This window comes from Mustela putorius, unplaced genomic scaffold (assembly GCF_011764305.1).
Source record: "Mustela putorius furo isolate JIRA1106 unplaced genomic scaffold, ASM1176430v1.1 tig00000174_pilon_pilon_pilon, whole genome shotgun sequence".
Lineage (NCBI taxonomy): Eukaryota > Metazoa > Chordata > Mammalia > Carnivora > Mustelidae > Mustela > Mustela putorius.
This window is the reverse complement of record NW_025421304.1, coordinates 25266420-25281197: the sequence shown is the minus strand read 5'-3', so window position 1 is coordinate 25281197 and position 14778 is coordinate 25266420.

Below are 14778 nucleotides of genomic sequence, written 5' to 3'. Positions count from 1 at the left end.
TTCTCACTAGCTCCTGGCTGTTGGGACTATATTGTATTGCATGTGTCTTTGTCCAAGGTTGTAAGTCCATCAGTAAAGCCATGGAGGCGGGGGTGGGAGTTAAAGGAGCAGCTGGAAGGAAAGCATGGGTATGGTGAGGGAACAGAGGGGTTCCCTGAAAAAGGGAAGGAACACTGGGGAGGAGGGGATATGAGCTTCAGATGGTGACGAACAGGGCTGGGATCCCCTGCAAGGCCTTCAGGAACCCCCAGGAGCTGGTCTGTGCGGGCTGTCTGACCACAGAGTGGGGCATGTGGCTAGCATGTCTATGGGCGAACTGGTGGCCTGGAGCCGTCTGCAAATGGAAGAGGCAAGCCCATGGAAATGTCTGCTAGAGTCAAGTTCAAATCTCTGCCTGACTCTACGAGCAGCCGTTTGCCTTCTCTGAGCCTCCATTTCCTATCTGTAAAATGGGGCTAATAACGGCGTGTCCTGCTAGAGTTGCCTTTAGAGCTCCATGAGGTAGTGAAGAGGAAGTATCTGCTGACCTGTCCAGTGCCCAAAAGTTTGTCCATGTGACCACTGCCCTGAGCTCATGGTGGATTCTTCCCACATCTGTGGTCCTCCCATGGACAGGGTGCCTTGGCCCTGGAGAGGGAGAAAGGGGGATAAATTCGGAATTTCCCAATATTTGCCATCAGGCCTTGGTTCAAAGTTTTTTGTTTTTGTTTTTTAAATTTTTTTTTGACCACTAAATGTAACTGGCCCCTCCTCAGGCTGTTACTGCTTTCACCCACCATTTTCTGTTGTGGGTGAATCTCATAGAAATTGGCATCAGTAAAAGTCATGAATACATTCCACACATTTTGAAGAATAATGCCGATCTTTTTAATTTTTATTTTCTAAATTTTTTTGAAAAAGATTTTATTTGTCAGAGCGAGCGCAAATAGGTGCTCCCCACCCCCTTCCTTTCTCTCTACTTTCTTCTGCCTCCCCTCGCAGGCTGTGTTCCTCCAGTTTCCTTCCATTTCCTGGGATCTTCTGATGTGTACAGATCTTTATTTGGAGGAGAGATCTTTAAACTTTTTCTGAGAAGGGCAAGGTAGCAAATATTTCAGGTGATGTGAGCTCTATGTTCTCTGTTGCAGGGGCGGAGTTGAATAACTATAACGTGAAAGCAGCCACAGGCAGTAAGGAAATGAATGCGCCTGACTGTGTTCCAATAAAACTTTATTTACAGAAACAGGAAGTAGATTTGTGGACTCCTGACTTCAAGCAGTTTAAGAATTGTGTTTTTTGGGTTATTGTTTTGTTTTGTTTTTCTAGCTTTAGCTATGGGTATTTCTTAGTATTACTCCACCTGGCAAAGCTGAGGGTGTTGCTGTGGATATATCTACCTTTGGAGGACCATGAAGATAGTGAGGTTTTAATAGCTAACCATTAATATTTTCTCCATCTCATATTAATTTAAGCAGGTCGAAATGATGCTTTGCCCACACTGTCAGACACATGTGTTGGGTACACTGAGGCCTAAAGTTAGGGTGACTGGTTTCCCAGGCTCCTAGGTGAGGGGTATGTGTGGGTGTGGGTGGGTATAGGTAATCCTTGAGACCAGAGTTCTCTTGGCCAAAAATGGGGAAAACTAAGAATCAGTGTTTTGGCTTTTTTCACTTTCTTGTTTAATTCTGGAAAGATCCTCACATCAAATTGTGTAATGGAAAAAGTACTGGACCAGAGCCAGGGGAGCTGATTGCTATTTTGGTTGCATTACTACTTTTGTGTTTGACCTTGGCAAGTACTTTCATTCCCTGGTTTAGGTCTGTCAGGTATTTAACTAGAATCTTCAGTTACCAGATCCTTCAGCGTTTGTCTCCTCTTCAGATGAAGTCTTACCTGGAGTTCAGATGTGTCTAGAGTGAATTTGTGGCTGAGGTATCCGAGTCCCTTTGTCCTAATGCTCAACTTCACCCACACCTGAGGGGAGCCCAGAAGCCTGCCTGCAGGAAGGAGTTCAGGGACTCTACGCAGCATAGGGTAAAGACCACTGAACTGTGTGGTTCTTTGGTCTTTCTCCTCTCCTGCCACCAGACATCCCTAAAATTGTTGATCCTCCTTCAAAATGGAATAGACTTTTCCCAAATTGCTTCTTACATACTCACTAGTCTCTTTCCCTCATTGGCTTTTCACTCTACGCAGCCTTCCTGTCTACTTCCTAGACTCCTTACTTAACCATCCATGGCCCTGGTCCAGATGCCCACCTCTAGGGTTCCTCTAGCTAACTGACTTCTGGTATCAAATGTAGGGGTCACGCACTGATTTCAGAAGCATCTCATCATGGCTTTCAGATATCCTTGTTTTTTTCTTTTTTTTAAGATTTTATTTATTTATTTGACAGAGAGAAATCACAAGTAGTCGGAGAGGCAGGCAGAGAGAGAGAGAGAGGGAAGCAGGCTCCCTGCTGAGCAGAGAGCCCGATGAGGGACTTGATCCCAGCACCCTGAGATCATAACCTGAGCCAAAGGCAGCGGCTTAACCCACTGAGCCACCCAGGCGCCCTCCAGATATCCTTGTTTTAATGAACCTCTCCTCCCTACACCTAAAAATTTCAGGAAAATCCAAATTCTGACCAGCAAAATCCAGCTTCTTGTGGTGCCCTCTGGAGGAAGCCTCCTCCCTGGTTCTGGGAGCTTGCCTGGCACCTGTTGACTCACTGACTCAACCTCGGTAATATTGTGGTTGCAATGTTACCAAGCTCATTTCCTTTAGGTTTTCTTTTGTCCATTGATAAGACCCCCCACCCCCCACCCCACCCAGTTCTCACAAGGTAAGGATTGTAGGGGGAAGAAAATAGAAATCTCTCCATCAGTTCTGGGGATAGAAAGACCTGCAGGTTGAAAAGTTACCCACGTGAAAGGAGAGGAGGCTGTTAGAAATCAGACTTCCCAGCACTATGCATGGATATGCCAAGTTCATGTCAATCCGTTTGTAGGATTCTCTGTCTGTGTACTCTTCGTCGTAGGTCTAGATGGCGACAGGTTTCACTGTCCCAGCAGTATCCATACCGCGCTCCTCTCCTGTCCGCCTGCACCCTTCCTGGCCTCCAAGGAAGCGAGATGGAACAGTGATTGGGCCAAACCTGACATAAATGAGGACAGGGATTCAAAGACAAAAAAGAAAATGATTTAGAAAGGAAACCCAAAGAAATTACAATTAGCCGCAGGTTGCTAAATCTCCATTAGCCTCCCACTGTGCTGTTGTTCTGTAGCCAACTTAGATTATCGAAAGACAATGTTTAAAAGCCATTTTAACTAAATTAGCAATCATGTAAAACCTTCCCTCAGAATATATGTTTATCTGCACTTTCCCCTGAACAATTTCTGTCAAGGAATTACATGAAAAATTGAGGTCAAAAAAGACTGGTTACAGAGGGAAGATGTTTTGAACAAGATATCAAACATTTGATGTTAACTCTATGTGACTGCATGATTTTGATTTTCACTTCTTCCCTCTAACTAGGGTGGCGGTCTTGATTTGCCCAAGACAGTCCTGGTTTTTCTCTGTGGTCATGACATAATGATGAATAACAACCCCCCTTGCTCCCACCAACTTGATCCTTACATGTGTTCCAGTATGGACAATAAATTATGTGGTCATTCTGTAGATAGGCAGAGAAAAACTCCAGTCTCCAAAAGGTGCAGAAGGTGGTGATCTAGCCGAATCCTTTCCATATGGGACTGTCTTAAAACTTAGCCTCAAAGGCCTGAGTATAGCCCATCTCATCAAGGACAGATAGATGCATTTATCACAATTTTTATGTCTTGGTATAACGTACTAGAATTGTAAATTCCTTGCTTCAGTGTTAGGCATATTACAGACCAAGAATTTTCCATTTTGAAAATTATACCTGGGTCGATATATTTGTTGGTGACTTGGTGATCCATTTTGTGCTTCTGGTTGTGTTGGGGATGGATATATGTTGTGTCTCTACTCTAATTCTGCCTCTACCCCACTTCTCAGTGGGGCTGGGGGAAGATTCCCATGTTGGGAAGGGAGTTTGCCTGTTGACCTGCAAGATAGATACATCACCAGCGCAGACTCCACGTCTGAATTAAAAATGGCTGCCCATAGGGGGACCTGGGTGGCTCAGTAGGTTAAGCATCCAACTCTTAATTTTGGCTCAGGTCAATATTTCAGGGTTATGAGATCGAGCTCCCTTTTGGGCTCTGCAATGAGCATGGAACCTGCTTAAGAGTCTCTCTCCTCTCTCTATGCCCCTTGCCTGCTTGCTTGTTCTCTCCCTCCTCTTCTGCCTCTCAAAAAATAAAAATAAAAAACAAAAAAACACCAAAGAAACACAAATCCTAGCAATATGTAATTAAAAAGAGACAGAGACTTCAGTGGTTATTACAGTTCTACTTTTCCTTTGTGAGCCTGAGCTGAGTTTGACCCTGGCTTTGACCATTTGATAGTTATGTGGCCATAATTGAGTGACTTAAACTTTCTGAGTTTATTTTCCCAACTGTAAAAGGCACTGCTAGGGCCTTTCTTTTCTATGCTAGGGTGCTAAGGTGAGGCTCAGGTCAAGTGATATCTGGAAGAGATGTAATCTCCATGTAGATTAAAGGCAGTTTTATCATCCTGCTGGTGTATTGGAGTGCAGTAATTAGCTAATTCTTGGCAGCTTAACTATGGTTCAAAATAGGCCCCCATTTTAGCATTTACCTCTCCTCTTTGTGGTCAGGGCATGTAGATTTCCTTTTGGTAAATCCTGTTCTCTTACAACCTTTAGTTCTTCATCTATAAAATGGGGACAGTTGTAATATTAAGAATGGTACTAGGCCAGCTAGACTTTTCAGTCCTAGAACTATAAGCTATGCCACTATCTATTTTTAGAAAGGAAAAACTCATTCTGCTGCTGAGCAGTAGAAGTAGGACAATACAGCCAGGTCCTCTCTGACCTGTGAAGTTCAAATTAATTAATTCATGCATTGAGCAAATGTTTATTGACGTCTTTCTATCAGACAATGTATGCCAAGTCTTTCACATTTTTCTCATTTAATCCTCAGTACATACCATGTGTTGGGTCTTGCTGCTTGCTTTGCAAATGAAGAAATGGAGCTTATGGAATTTAAGTAACTTGTCCAAGATGCTCTAGCAAGCATGTTGTGAGGCCAAGATTTGAACTTGGGTCACTCCAACTCCCAAACCTGTCTTTGCATTTGGCCTCCCTGCTAGGGGAAGAATAGCTAGAAGCAAATTTTATCTGAGATGCGAGTGAGCGAGTGTCCTATTTTTTTCCCCATCCAAATGTGTACAGCAGTGATGAAGGATTTCATGAGCATGAAGGTTGTGGGTGGAGGACTTCGGAGGACTTCTATTGGCCTTATCTTTCTAGCATGCCTCTCCTCTCCCTCCTTGGCCCCTTCCTGTGGTGATGATGATGATGATGGTAGTGGTGATGGCAGCAGATTCTTTGCTTTGGAAGCGCCCCCCGCCCCAGTAGCTCATTCCATGTAATTCTTACGGGCATGTCAGTTACAGAACCAGCTCCTCTAGACACAGGGGGCTTTCCACTGATCCAAGTGTAGCCTATCAGAGGAAAGGTGCTCTTTGTGACCAAGTCACAAAGGCTTGGTCCAAGGATTGGGCATGTGACCCAAACCAGCCAGCTAGTTTCTTCCATAGGTCTTACCTAGATTGGGGAAGGAAGAGCTTTCTTTTCTGCCTCTGGGATGTTAAGTAAAGTTAACATCTGCATCTGGGATGCAGCCATCCTCTCTGGTAGGCAGATGGAATCCTGGGAAGCCAGCGAGAATGGGCTGACCTGCAGAGGGAAGCTGAGGAGTGAGGAAGCCCAGAAATGCTTCTCAACAAATCACAACCCACCCCCTGCCCCGTCCCCACTCTATTGTTTCTAAGTTTTATTTGTCATTTGTACCTGAGTGATACAAGATGCTTCCTAGCGCATGTTTGCAGAAGTGCAGAGTCTGGGAAACGTTTTCCTGGACCGTGAGACCAGGCAGGGGAGGAGTCAGCCGTGTAAAAGTAAACCATGATTATGATCATGTGTTGTGTGTCGTGGTTGGTTTGGTTTTGGGATGTGGGTGTTTTTCCTCAAGGGTAAGTCATGTGCTCATTTGTCTATTTCCTTAGGTATCAATCCACTCAGATAAGGCGGGAGGACCTCCCTGGGCACAGGGCCTATACAGGTGCTGGAGGCCTGGAGGACCCAGGAGTCCCAGCTCCTGCCTGTGGGCGGCTCATGGTCTAGAGCCCTCTTCCTGTCCGAGCCTCCAGGGCCCCCCGTCTCAGCAGGCTGTGTTTGCCGTTTATAGTCTACTACTCGGGTGCTAAATTATTTACAAATTCTTTTTACCAGAGCGAGCATCCAGAGGCTTAAAGACGGATTCTGTTTCTGAGGCCTGGGGTCAAAGCTCCTTTCAAGACATTCCTGTTATCTTAGTCCTCTCCCTTCTTTGCCCCTAGCATACCCAGGATCCAGAACAGCTCTCTTGCCAGAATCATTCCTAGGGGAATGTTTAAGCTGGAATATGTTCTTCTCTGTTCACTTGAGGTTAAACCCCCTTGTGGGTTCTGATGGATCTTAAGGAAGAATGTCAGAACCTCCCCCCCCGCCCCATGAGATCAGAGGGGTATGAGGGGCCCTGATGCAGGCTGGGCAACTGCTGGTTGTGTCTGCCCGCCCCGCATTGTGCTGCCAGGCCCCGCTACTCCATGTCTCTCCTGCCCTCTGACTGTCCCGTTTGGCTAGGGTCCTCCCGCTCTCCAACCTCTTCCTGCTCTGCTGTCCCTTTTTCACTGGGTCGTCATGGCACCAGGTTGAGCCTCTCTGGAAGCTCTTTCTTGAAATGAACGTGTTTCTTTTGGCACTGCCCAGCTCCAGTTCCTCCGGCCCCCCTATTGCCTGGGGCCATGCTCTGGGGAGACCTGAACTAGAGCAGGGAAGAATCTGGGTCAGGGACACTGGTGGGAATGGTTAGAACAACAACTGAAGGCAGAGATCAGCAGGATCGAATTGGAGAAGTGGTGGCAGGAGTGGAGGGAGGGAAGATGGCTAGAAGGATCTGAAAACCGAATGGGGTACAACAGAGGAGGAAAAGGGGTGTGCAGAGTCAGTTGGGTAGATGTTGCTCGAGCTGGACTTGGAGACTGGGTCCTCCTGACTCGGGCCAGTGCTCATTCAATCAACTACACCCGCTTGTCTCCCAGCCACTCGCCTGCCTTCACCCACTGCTTCCCTAGCATAGTTATCTGCAGCCTGGGACAAGGACCCTGTACTATGATCTACAATGTCACATGATCTTCACCGAACCAGTTGGAACCCCTCAGTGAGTGCTTGGGTGGGAACCCAGATAATTGACCTTATGTCTGCCTTCCCCTTGGGGGCCCCTCTGGCCTTGCTCACCGCAGGATCCTGGGGAAATGTCTGGAACATATTAAGTTCTCAAGAGCTGATGGAATGACTGAACAAACAGTTGCTTAATCTATAGATTTCTAATCTTGTTCACAAGCTTTTGGCTCAAGATATTCATCTACCTACATGGGGACCTCCTGGCAGAGAGAGAGAGAGAGAAGCTGGATCATCATGGCCATTCATAAATGTTTTATCCCAAGTCAGCCTTATTTTACTCTGCACAAAAACACAAGTAAAAATTACTTACATGGAATCAAGAAAGCTACAGGGGAAATGGAGAAGCCGCTTAAAGCTGTGGTGAGGGACAGTGAAATTGGTGTTAGAAGCCACCTGAATGAGCTGACGTTCTCCTGGTGGCCGGAAGGGCCAGTGTTGGGAATCTAAGAGGAAAGTCTGGGGTCTCTACCCTCCGGGACCCATGGCCCTGCAGCTCATGTGGCTGCCACAACACCCACAGCTGAAAGGGATGGATATTTTGAATTTATTGATCTCAATTCAATTTCAGGCCTTCCCCTGGGGAGTTGAATTCTGGAGTGTTGGGAGACTGAATTCTCCACGTAGTAGGGGGACCCGAGAACAGATGGGGACTGAGCAGAGGCAGGGCCCGCAACTGGGGTGACAGGGCAGGAGAGATTTAAAAAAAGGGGGGCAGGATTGGGTCCTCACATAAGTCCTGGGCTTTTTTAAAAAAGTCTTTTCCCATAGGGGTGCCTGGGTGGCTCAGTGGATTGGGCTGCTGCCTTTGGCTCGGGTCGTGGTCCCAGGGTCCTGGGATCGAGCCCCGCGTCGGGCTCTCTGCTCTGTGGGGAGCTTGCTTCCTCTTTTCTCTCTCTGCCTGCCTCGTGCCGACTTGTGATCTCTGTCTGTCAAATAAATAAATAAAGTAAATCTTTAAAAAAAAAATCTTTTCCCATTAACAGAGGAAACCCAGGGCGAGAAATAGGAGATGTCAAAGGATACGTACTGAGTGCCTGTTACATTCCAGGCACTGTGCTGTGGGGGCTGGAGTTAAAAGGGAGAAGTAATGTCATCCCTCTTTCCATGGCTTCCTGAAGCTTGCTTCCCCGTGTGGGAGTTCAGATCATAAATGTGCAGAGACAGGAGCCAGCAAAGTTCGTGTGGGTTTGTTATATTGAATAGCAAGGAAAAAGCTCTCTGAAGTGGTACAGCTGAGGCTGAGGGCTGAAAGAGGAGCTGTGCCCAGAAAGGAAGAGCACTGCTAACAGAAGGGACCACAAGTGCAAAAGTCCTGGGGCAGCAATGAGCTTTGTGGGCTCCAGGATCTAGAATGCAGTAGTGTGGGAGGAGGAGGGGACTATTGGTACTGGGGGAACGTGGGCAGGTCAGCAGGGACAGTGGTGCCAGGTGAGAGGGCTAGGAGGTTGGACAGCTGGCATGCTGTATGGTTTGGGGCAGTTTTGATTGTAGTTTTACAGTAACCCTCCCCCTCACTGCTCTGTAGGGGTGTAAAAAGGGGAGAAGGAAGGATGTAGGGGAACCCAGAGGAGGCTGCTGGGCAGGTTCAGGAAAGGGACAGGGACAAAGAGAAGGCTGAAGGCAGTGGAGAGAGATGAAGGGAACAGTTTGGGAGCTTCTGGATTTTACCTCTGACCCCATAATTGGGGTCTGGTCCTCCGTTTACCTATCTGTAAAGTGAGAGCTGTTCTCGAATGTCCTCACAGCTCTCTGTGTCTTGGGGAGTCTGACTCTGGCCCCGGGTGCTTTCCCAAGGTCTGTATCTGTTAGCTTTTTCTCTCAAGGCTGAGAAACCCTTACTGGAGAGAATTTTGATTCAGGACTTAAAGATAAATTTCCCAACTTTCTATAAAGTTCTGTTCGTATTTTAAGTGCATGACCATCTTGTGTCCTTGCTTCTTCGTGGGAGCTGGTGGGAGACGGTGTTAAATTATTAATAGAATAAGAAGACACGAAAACACATATTTTAATGTAACTTATGTGGGAAACCTGATCTTTGGAGACTTTTGGCAAGCGGTTGGAAATGCGTGTTTGCCCCCAAACTTGGAAAGCCCTTGATCAGGCTGGGGTCTTTGTTTCCAACAAAGCCCTTGACCCCTAGTGGTTTCAGTTCTGTTTACTCTTGGCAAGCATTTCTGGTTCAAAGGGAGAATCTTAAAAAGCTGGATTGGGAAAGTCTATAAAATCTTAACGCATCTTTGACATCAAATAGCTCTTTCAAAGCAGTGATTTGATGAAGTAAATAGGAATGCAGCAGCACAAACCATATGGAACGCATTTTCCGTAACTGCTCCGCACTTGAATAACAAAGGAGAAAAGTTCTTGGCACGGGGAGTTTGGGATTTTAATGACCCTTAAATATTTGGCTTAGTTGCCAGATGTGTTTTACCAGGCTGAAAACCCCAAGGATAGGCCCTGCCTTTCTCTTCGGCAAAACATAAGCTAACATGATGTTGCTGTTCATGAAAAGATGTTTGTGCCTCGTTGCAGAAAGCTTAATTCACCATGATTTCCTTAATTATCCGCCCCTCCCCCAAACTGGCATGACTCCCAGCATGCGTCCCGCAGCATTTCTGATGTAGACACTAAGCCAGTTAGGACTATGCCACAGAAGCCTCCTTAATTATTGGAAATGGAGATCAAAGGGCTGAAAATGGTTCCAAGTGAGTGAGTGTTGCCGCCGGAACTGGGGTGGGCCTGGGGCTTTGGTCTTCCTGGCATGAGTGTCTCTGCCCTGACCGGCCGCGGGAGCCATGTAAGCCTGTTGGGTTCTTAGAGAACATGGAATGGTGCCCCTTTCAAGCTGTTACTATCAGTTCTGGTTCAGATTATGAACGAGCCCACCCCTGCTAGAAACACAGACCTGCCTCTCGGGTCTGTGTTTCTCACCTTGAAATTCCCTTATCCCTTGAAACATTTGTGTGTGGGTCACTGGGGTGGTTCTCATCTCAAGAGAACCTCAAAACTGATTTTGTCTAACTTGTGTGCACTAGGGAGTGGATAACGGATCCCGAATAACCTTTCCCCAAAAGACACAAAATGTCACAACTTCAAATGAAAGGGGCTTCACAGAGATGAAGCCAAACATCCCCATTTCATAGATAAGGAAACTGAGGCCCAGAGAGTAGAAGTGGTTTGCCCAAGGCCCAGTGGCTTCACAAGCTAGTGTCAGAAACAAGATCAGAATCTCCCTAATTCATCAGGAGTGTGACACAAAAGTGACTCTGTTGATGAAAATAAAGTGTATCTGTGGAGGGAAAGATTCCCCAACAGAGAAGGTAGCTCGAAGCATGCCCTTCAGGAAGGGCTTGGCACAGGGACAGGGACCGGTCTATCCATCAAGCCCCGGGCTAGGTTGTTTCCCTTCGGCAGAGTTGTGTAGGCTTCCATGAAAGGAATACAGAACGTTCTATAGAAGAAGAAGAACAAGAAGTGAAGTGGTGTGATGTCACACAGCCAGGGTGGGCCAAGTGCAGGGCTGGTTCCGCAGCCCTTGCTTCTCTTGAGACGTGAAGGTTGGACCCTGGACTTTGCACAGCAGGTCTGGAGGCCTGGAGCTGGGGAGCCGGGGCTCTGTCTCTCTGCTGGATTCGATGCTTGGGCCACTGCCTTTTCCAGCTTGTGTCACCCTAGAGGAGACTGCTTGTCCCTCCCAGCCTGGCAGGAGACCCAAGAACAAATTTGCTTTTCCATCCTTGCCAATAGATGGATATGGGCAGAAACCCACATTCGCTGTGGAACTGGGAGAAGGTTCAGAGAATCTCAGACCAGAGTCCTACCAGATACTACGGTATACTTTCCCCATTAAAAAAAATAAAGGCCATTCTGCTTAAAACCAAAACACCACAAAACCCAAACACTGAATCTCAATTTCTCTGCCTTTTGGTGCACAGAACTATGAGTGGGGCTGGTGATAGCCACCAGAGGGGACAGGCACGCAGGTGCCTTGCTGGATCCCACCGCTTCTTCCCAGCTGTCCTCCCCTTGCTTTTCCTCACTGCCCCCATTCCTAACCTGCTAGACTCCTCGAGGCCTCTTCTCCTGGTTGACCAGAGACCCCCATCCTCCATCCTATCAGTCATACCCCTGGGATGGGTAGTGGTCATTGTGACATTCCATCTGTGACCAGATGTTCTTAAGGGGAAGAGGTCTAACCAGAGGGCTGCAGAGGCTGGGAGCAAGGAAGTGAGAAGAAAATATAGAAGGGCCCAGAGCTGGTCTCTAAACAATGCCAAGGGAGGTCCCAGTCTGCCTCCCCTGCCCTCCTCTCTGGGAAGCAGGGGGTAGGCCCTGCCTTGAGAGAACTAGGAGAACCAGAACTCAACCTTGATTTTGGGATATGCAGATTCCTGAGCAATTTCCAGGTTTTTGTTCAGTGCAGACTTTGCACAGCCCCAAACTAGAGTGAGCAGAGGGATGTCACTCCTAGGTTCTCTCCCTGGGCCTGTTCTTCTGCACTAGCTTGGGGCTATGAGCAGAGAGATAGACTGAGTTAAAACCAGGGGCTTTCGCAGTGTGTCAGGTGTGTTAAGTAGACCTTGCCAAAAAGTACCTTCAGTGTCCCTCATTACTGGGTTTTCCAGCACTCCACTTGGGTGAGACTAATGATATTCTGTATTGTAGGAGAATGCCGGACTTTATGGTCTCAAACCTTCATTTATTAAAAGAAACATTCAGAAGTGACAATGGGGAGACCTGAAGTGGCCCTTATAGGCTCCTTAGGAGATCCTGAAGCCAGATAAGAGTTTGAATGTCTCAGGGCTTCTGAGGCTAGATCAAGGGCAAGACATTCAACTGACCTTCAGGAAGGACAAGCCAAGCCTTAGTTCCCGAGAGCCCGTGGACTTCGGTTTCCTTCTCCCAAGACTCTTGCCTCTGATTTCCTGGGACTCAGTCCTTACAGTGTCCCCATGTTCAGGGCTAGTCCTAGCACTTACCATGGTGAGGAGGTGAGTGTGGAGGCAGGGAGAGTCACGTGTGTGGGCGGAGGTGGAGAGGCGGGATCAGATGCATGTACGATTTAGGTATGTTTAATTTTTTATCAAAGGGATAGATTAAAACATCTGACACAGTTCCACGGGGATCTTAACGAACAACAGCAGGCTCCTGGCCTGGCCCTTCTCACCTGCTTCCTGCTCTCAGAGGTAGCAGCAGCTTTTGACTCAGAGCTGTTTTCTCTTAAATTCATTTTAACAGTCTATGGATGATCTTTAGAAATGTCATCTCTAGCGTTTTTATTAGACATGATCTATTGACTTTGTGCTGAGGAAGAGGAGGCTTTAGTGTTTTCTGCACCCACCCCAGGCCCTTCCCTTCTCTAAGTGTGTTTGTCACCCATTATAGTTAGGTCAACACCAGTGTCGTCGTTCTGAACGTGTAAATATTACTCACAGTTGAGACATGTGGTGTGTCATGATTATGTTTTTTTTTCTTTCATTCTTCTGCAATAATTTATTTTATCCAGAGCTAAAATGATGGCTTGATTTGTTCATCTGCTCCGTTTCTGTGCATCTCAGACTGGCCAGGCCCAACAGGGTGGTTGAAGCCCCAGATGGCATCTCTGCTCCGGGAGCCTGCCACCCTGGAGCTCTGTCTATGGGAATAGTTCTCTGGGCTTGCTCCACCCTTTTTACCCCGGGATTTCCTTTCCATCTTCCTGGGAGATCCTCCCAGCCCCCACCTCCCCCCAGTCGACTGTGCTCTATCTTCTGTTTCTGGAAATCCACCTTCTTCCTAGGTTTGATTACTTCCTCATTAGATACATGATTTCCTCTCTACCTGCATGGATGATACAGTTGGAAAGACCACACGTCTTAGGAAGATCTTTCCTACCTGAGTGCTGCAGTGATCATTAGCTGGGTATAGAAGTCTAGGCTTCCAGTATTTATTCTTGCTCACGATTTGAATTCTCTTCCAGGTTCCAACATGGCTGTTAGTGGCACTTTAATGATCTCTTGTCTATGACCTACTCTTTCTTTCTGGAAGCTTGTGATATTTTCACTTTCTCCAGTGTTGTGATATTTCACAACGATATGACTTTGTGTTGATCTTATTAGCACTGAGCTGAGCTCTCAATAGTCTCTTTCAGTATGGAGATGCGTGATCTTTGGGGACATTCTGTTATTCCTTCAATAGTTTTCTGTTTTTCCTCTTGTTACTTTTTAGAGCCTCTGGCTTTCAAATAATGTTTTCCTGGATTGATTCCCTAAAGTTTTACTTTTTCTCTTCCATTTTTGTCCCCCCCGCCACCACAGCCTGTTTTGTAAGTTGATTTTGGTTAGTTTTTAACAAAGTAAAACTTCTGTCTCATGGATATCATACTTTGATACTTCTCTAAGGATATTAAAATGACTAGTTTTCTTGTATTTATGTTTTGGCTCCTTATGTCTGTTTGTTATCTTGTTAGAAATTTTTCTCAAATGCTTGGCAGTTCTTGGCTGTCCGCACATGACTTGAGGGAAATGTCAAATTGTTGATCAGTGTGGTAGGACTGAGCTTGTCAGCTGGGGACTTCACTTTCCAGCCACAGAGCCCCGACATGGCAATTTCATTGCCTCTCTACACACCTCTGCCAACACCAGGGTCCCTAGTGTCTGTATCTGTAGGTCTTTGCCCTGGGGTGGGTCACTTTGCTCCTGGAGGAATTTTTTCCTGCTGGAGAGTCAGGCTGGGCTGGGCATGGTCCCTGGTCTCCCTGCCCCTCATGTCAACTTTTGCTCCTTCTTCCTATTTCCAGCATGCCACCTCTGCATTGTCCTCAGTTGTCCCTGTCAGCTGTTGAGTCTTGAGCCCTTCAGGCTCACTGTCCCCAAAGGCTATTAATACCAGAGTCTTCTGCCAGATGCCAGTTGGTGGAAAGTGTAGCCACCTGATTTCATGGGGTCGCAGTGACACCTGATATGCATTTCCAGCTTGTCCCCCTGTTTCTCCTCCCATTCCAACTTCAGAGCTTCCTGATGACTCCAACTCTTGAGATTATCCCAGGATCTATGGTTACATCAAGTGAATTCAATGTGCCTCCTGAAATTCTCTTAGCCTTCCCTGCTTTGGGAACCTTGTTCTGGGCCTCTGTTATGGTGGCAATGCCTTACTCTGTTGGTCCTGGGCAGTTTGGCTGCCAGAGGCTGGCCAGCTGCATGCCCTACTCTTTTCTGTTACTTCCTTACTTCAGTGGGGTTCTGGTAACCCCACCTGAAAGAGGCAGCCAGGAGGAAGAAATGGGGCTCGGCACAAAAAAATGACACCAGCTTCCTCCTGACTTCGTCTGCCTGGTTGTCTGAATATAAAATGAACGAATCCACTGCAGAATGTCAGGTGGATGGGAACTCAGTGATGCCTACTGACGTACACACTCATCCCTGGGTCCCCCTTGAACCCCTGGAAGTCCA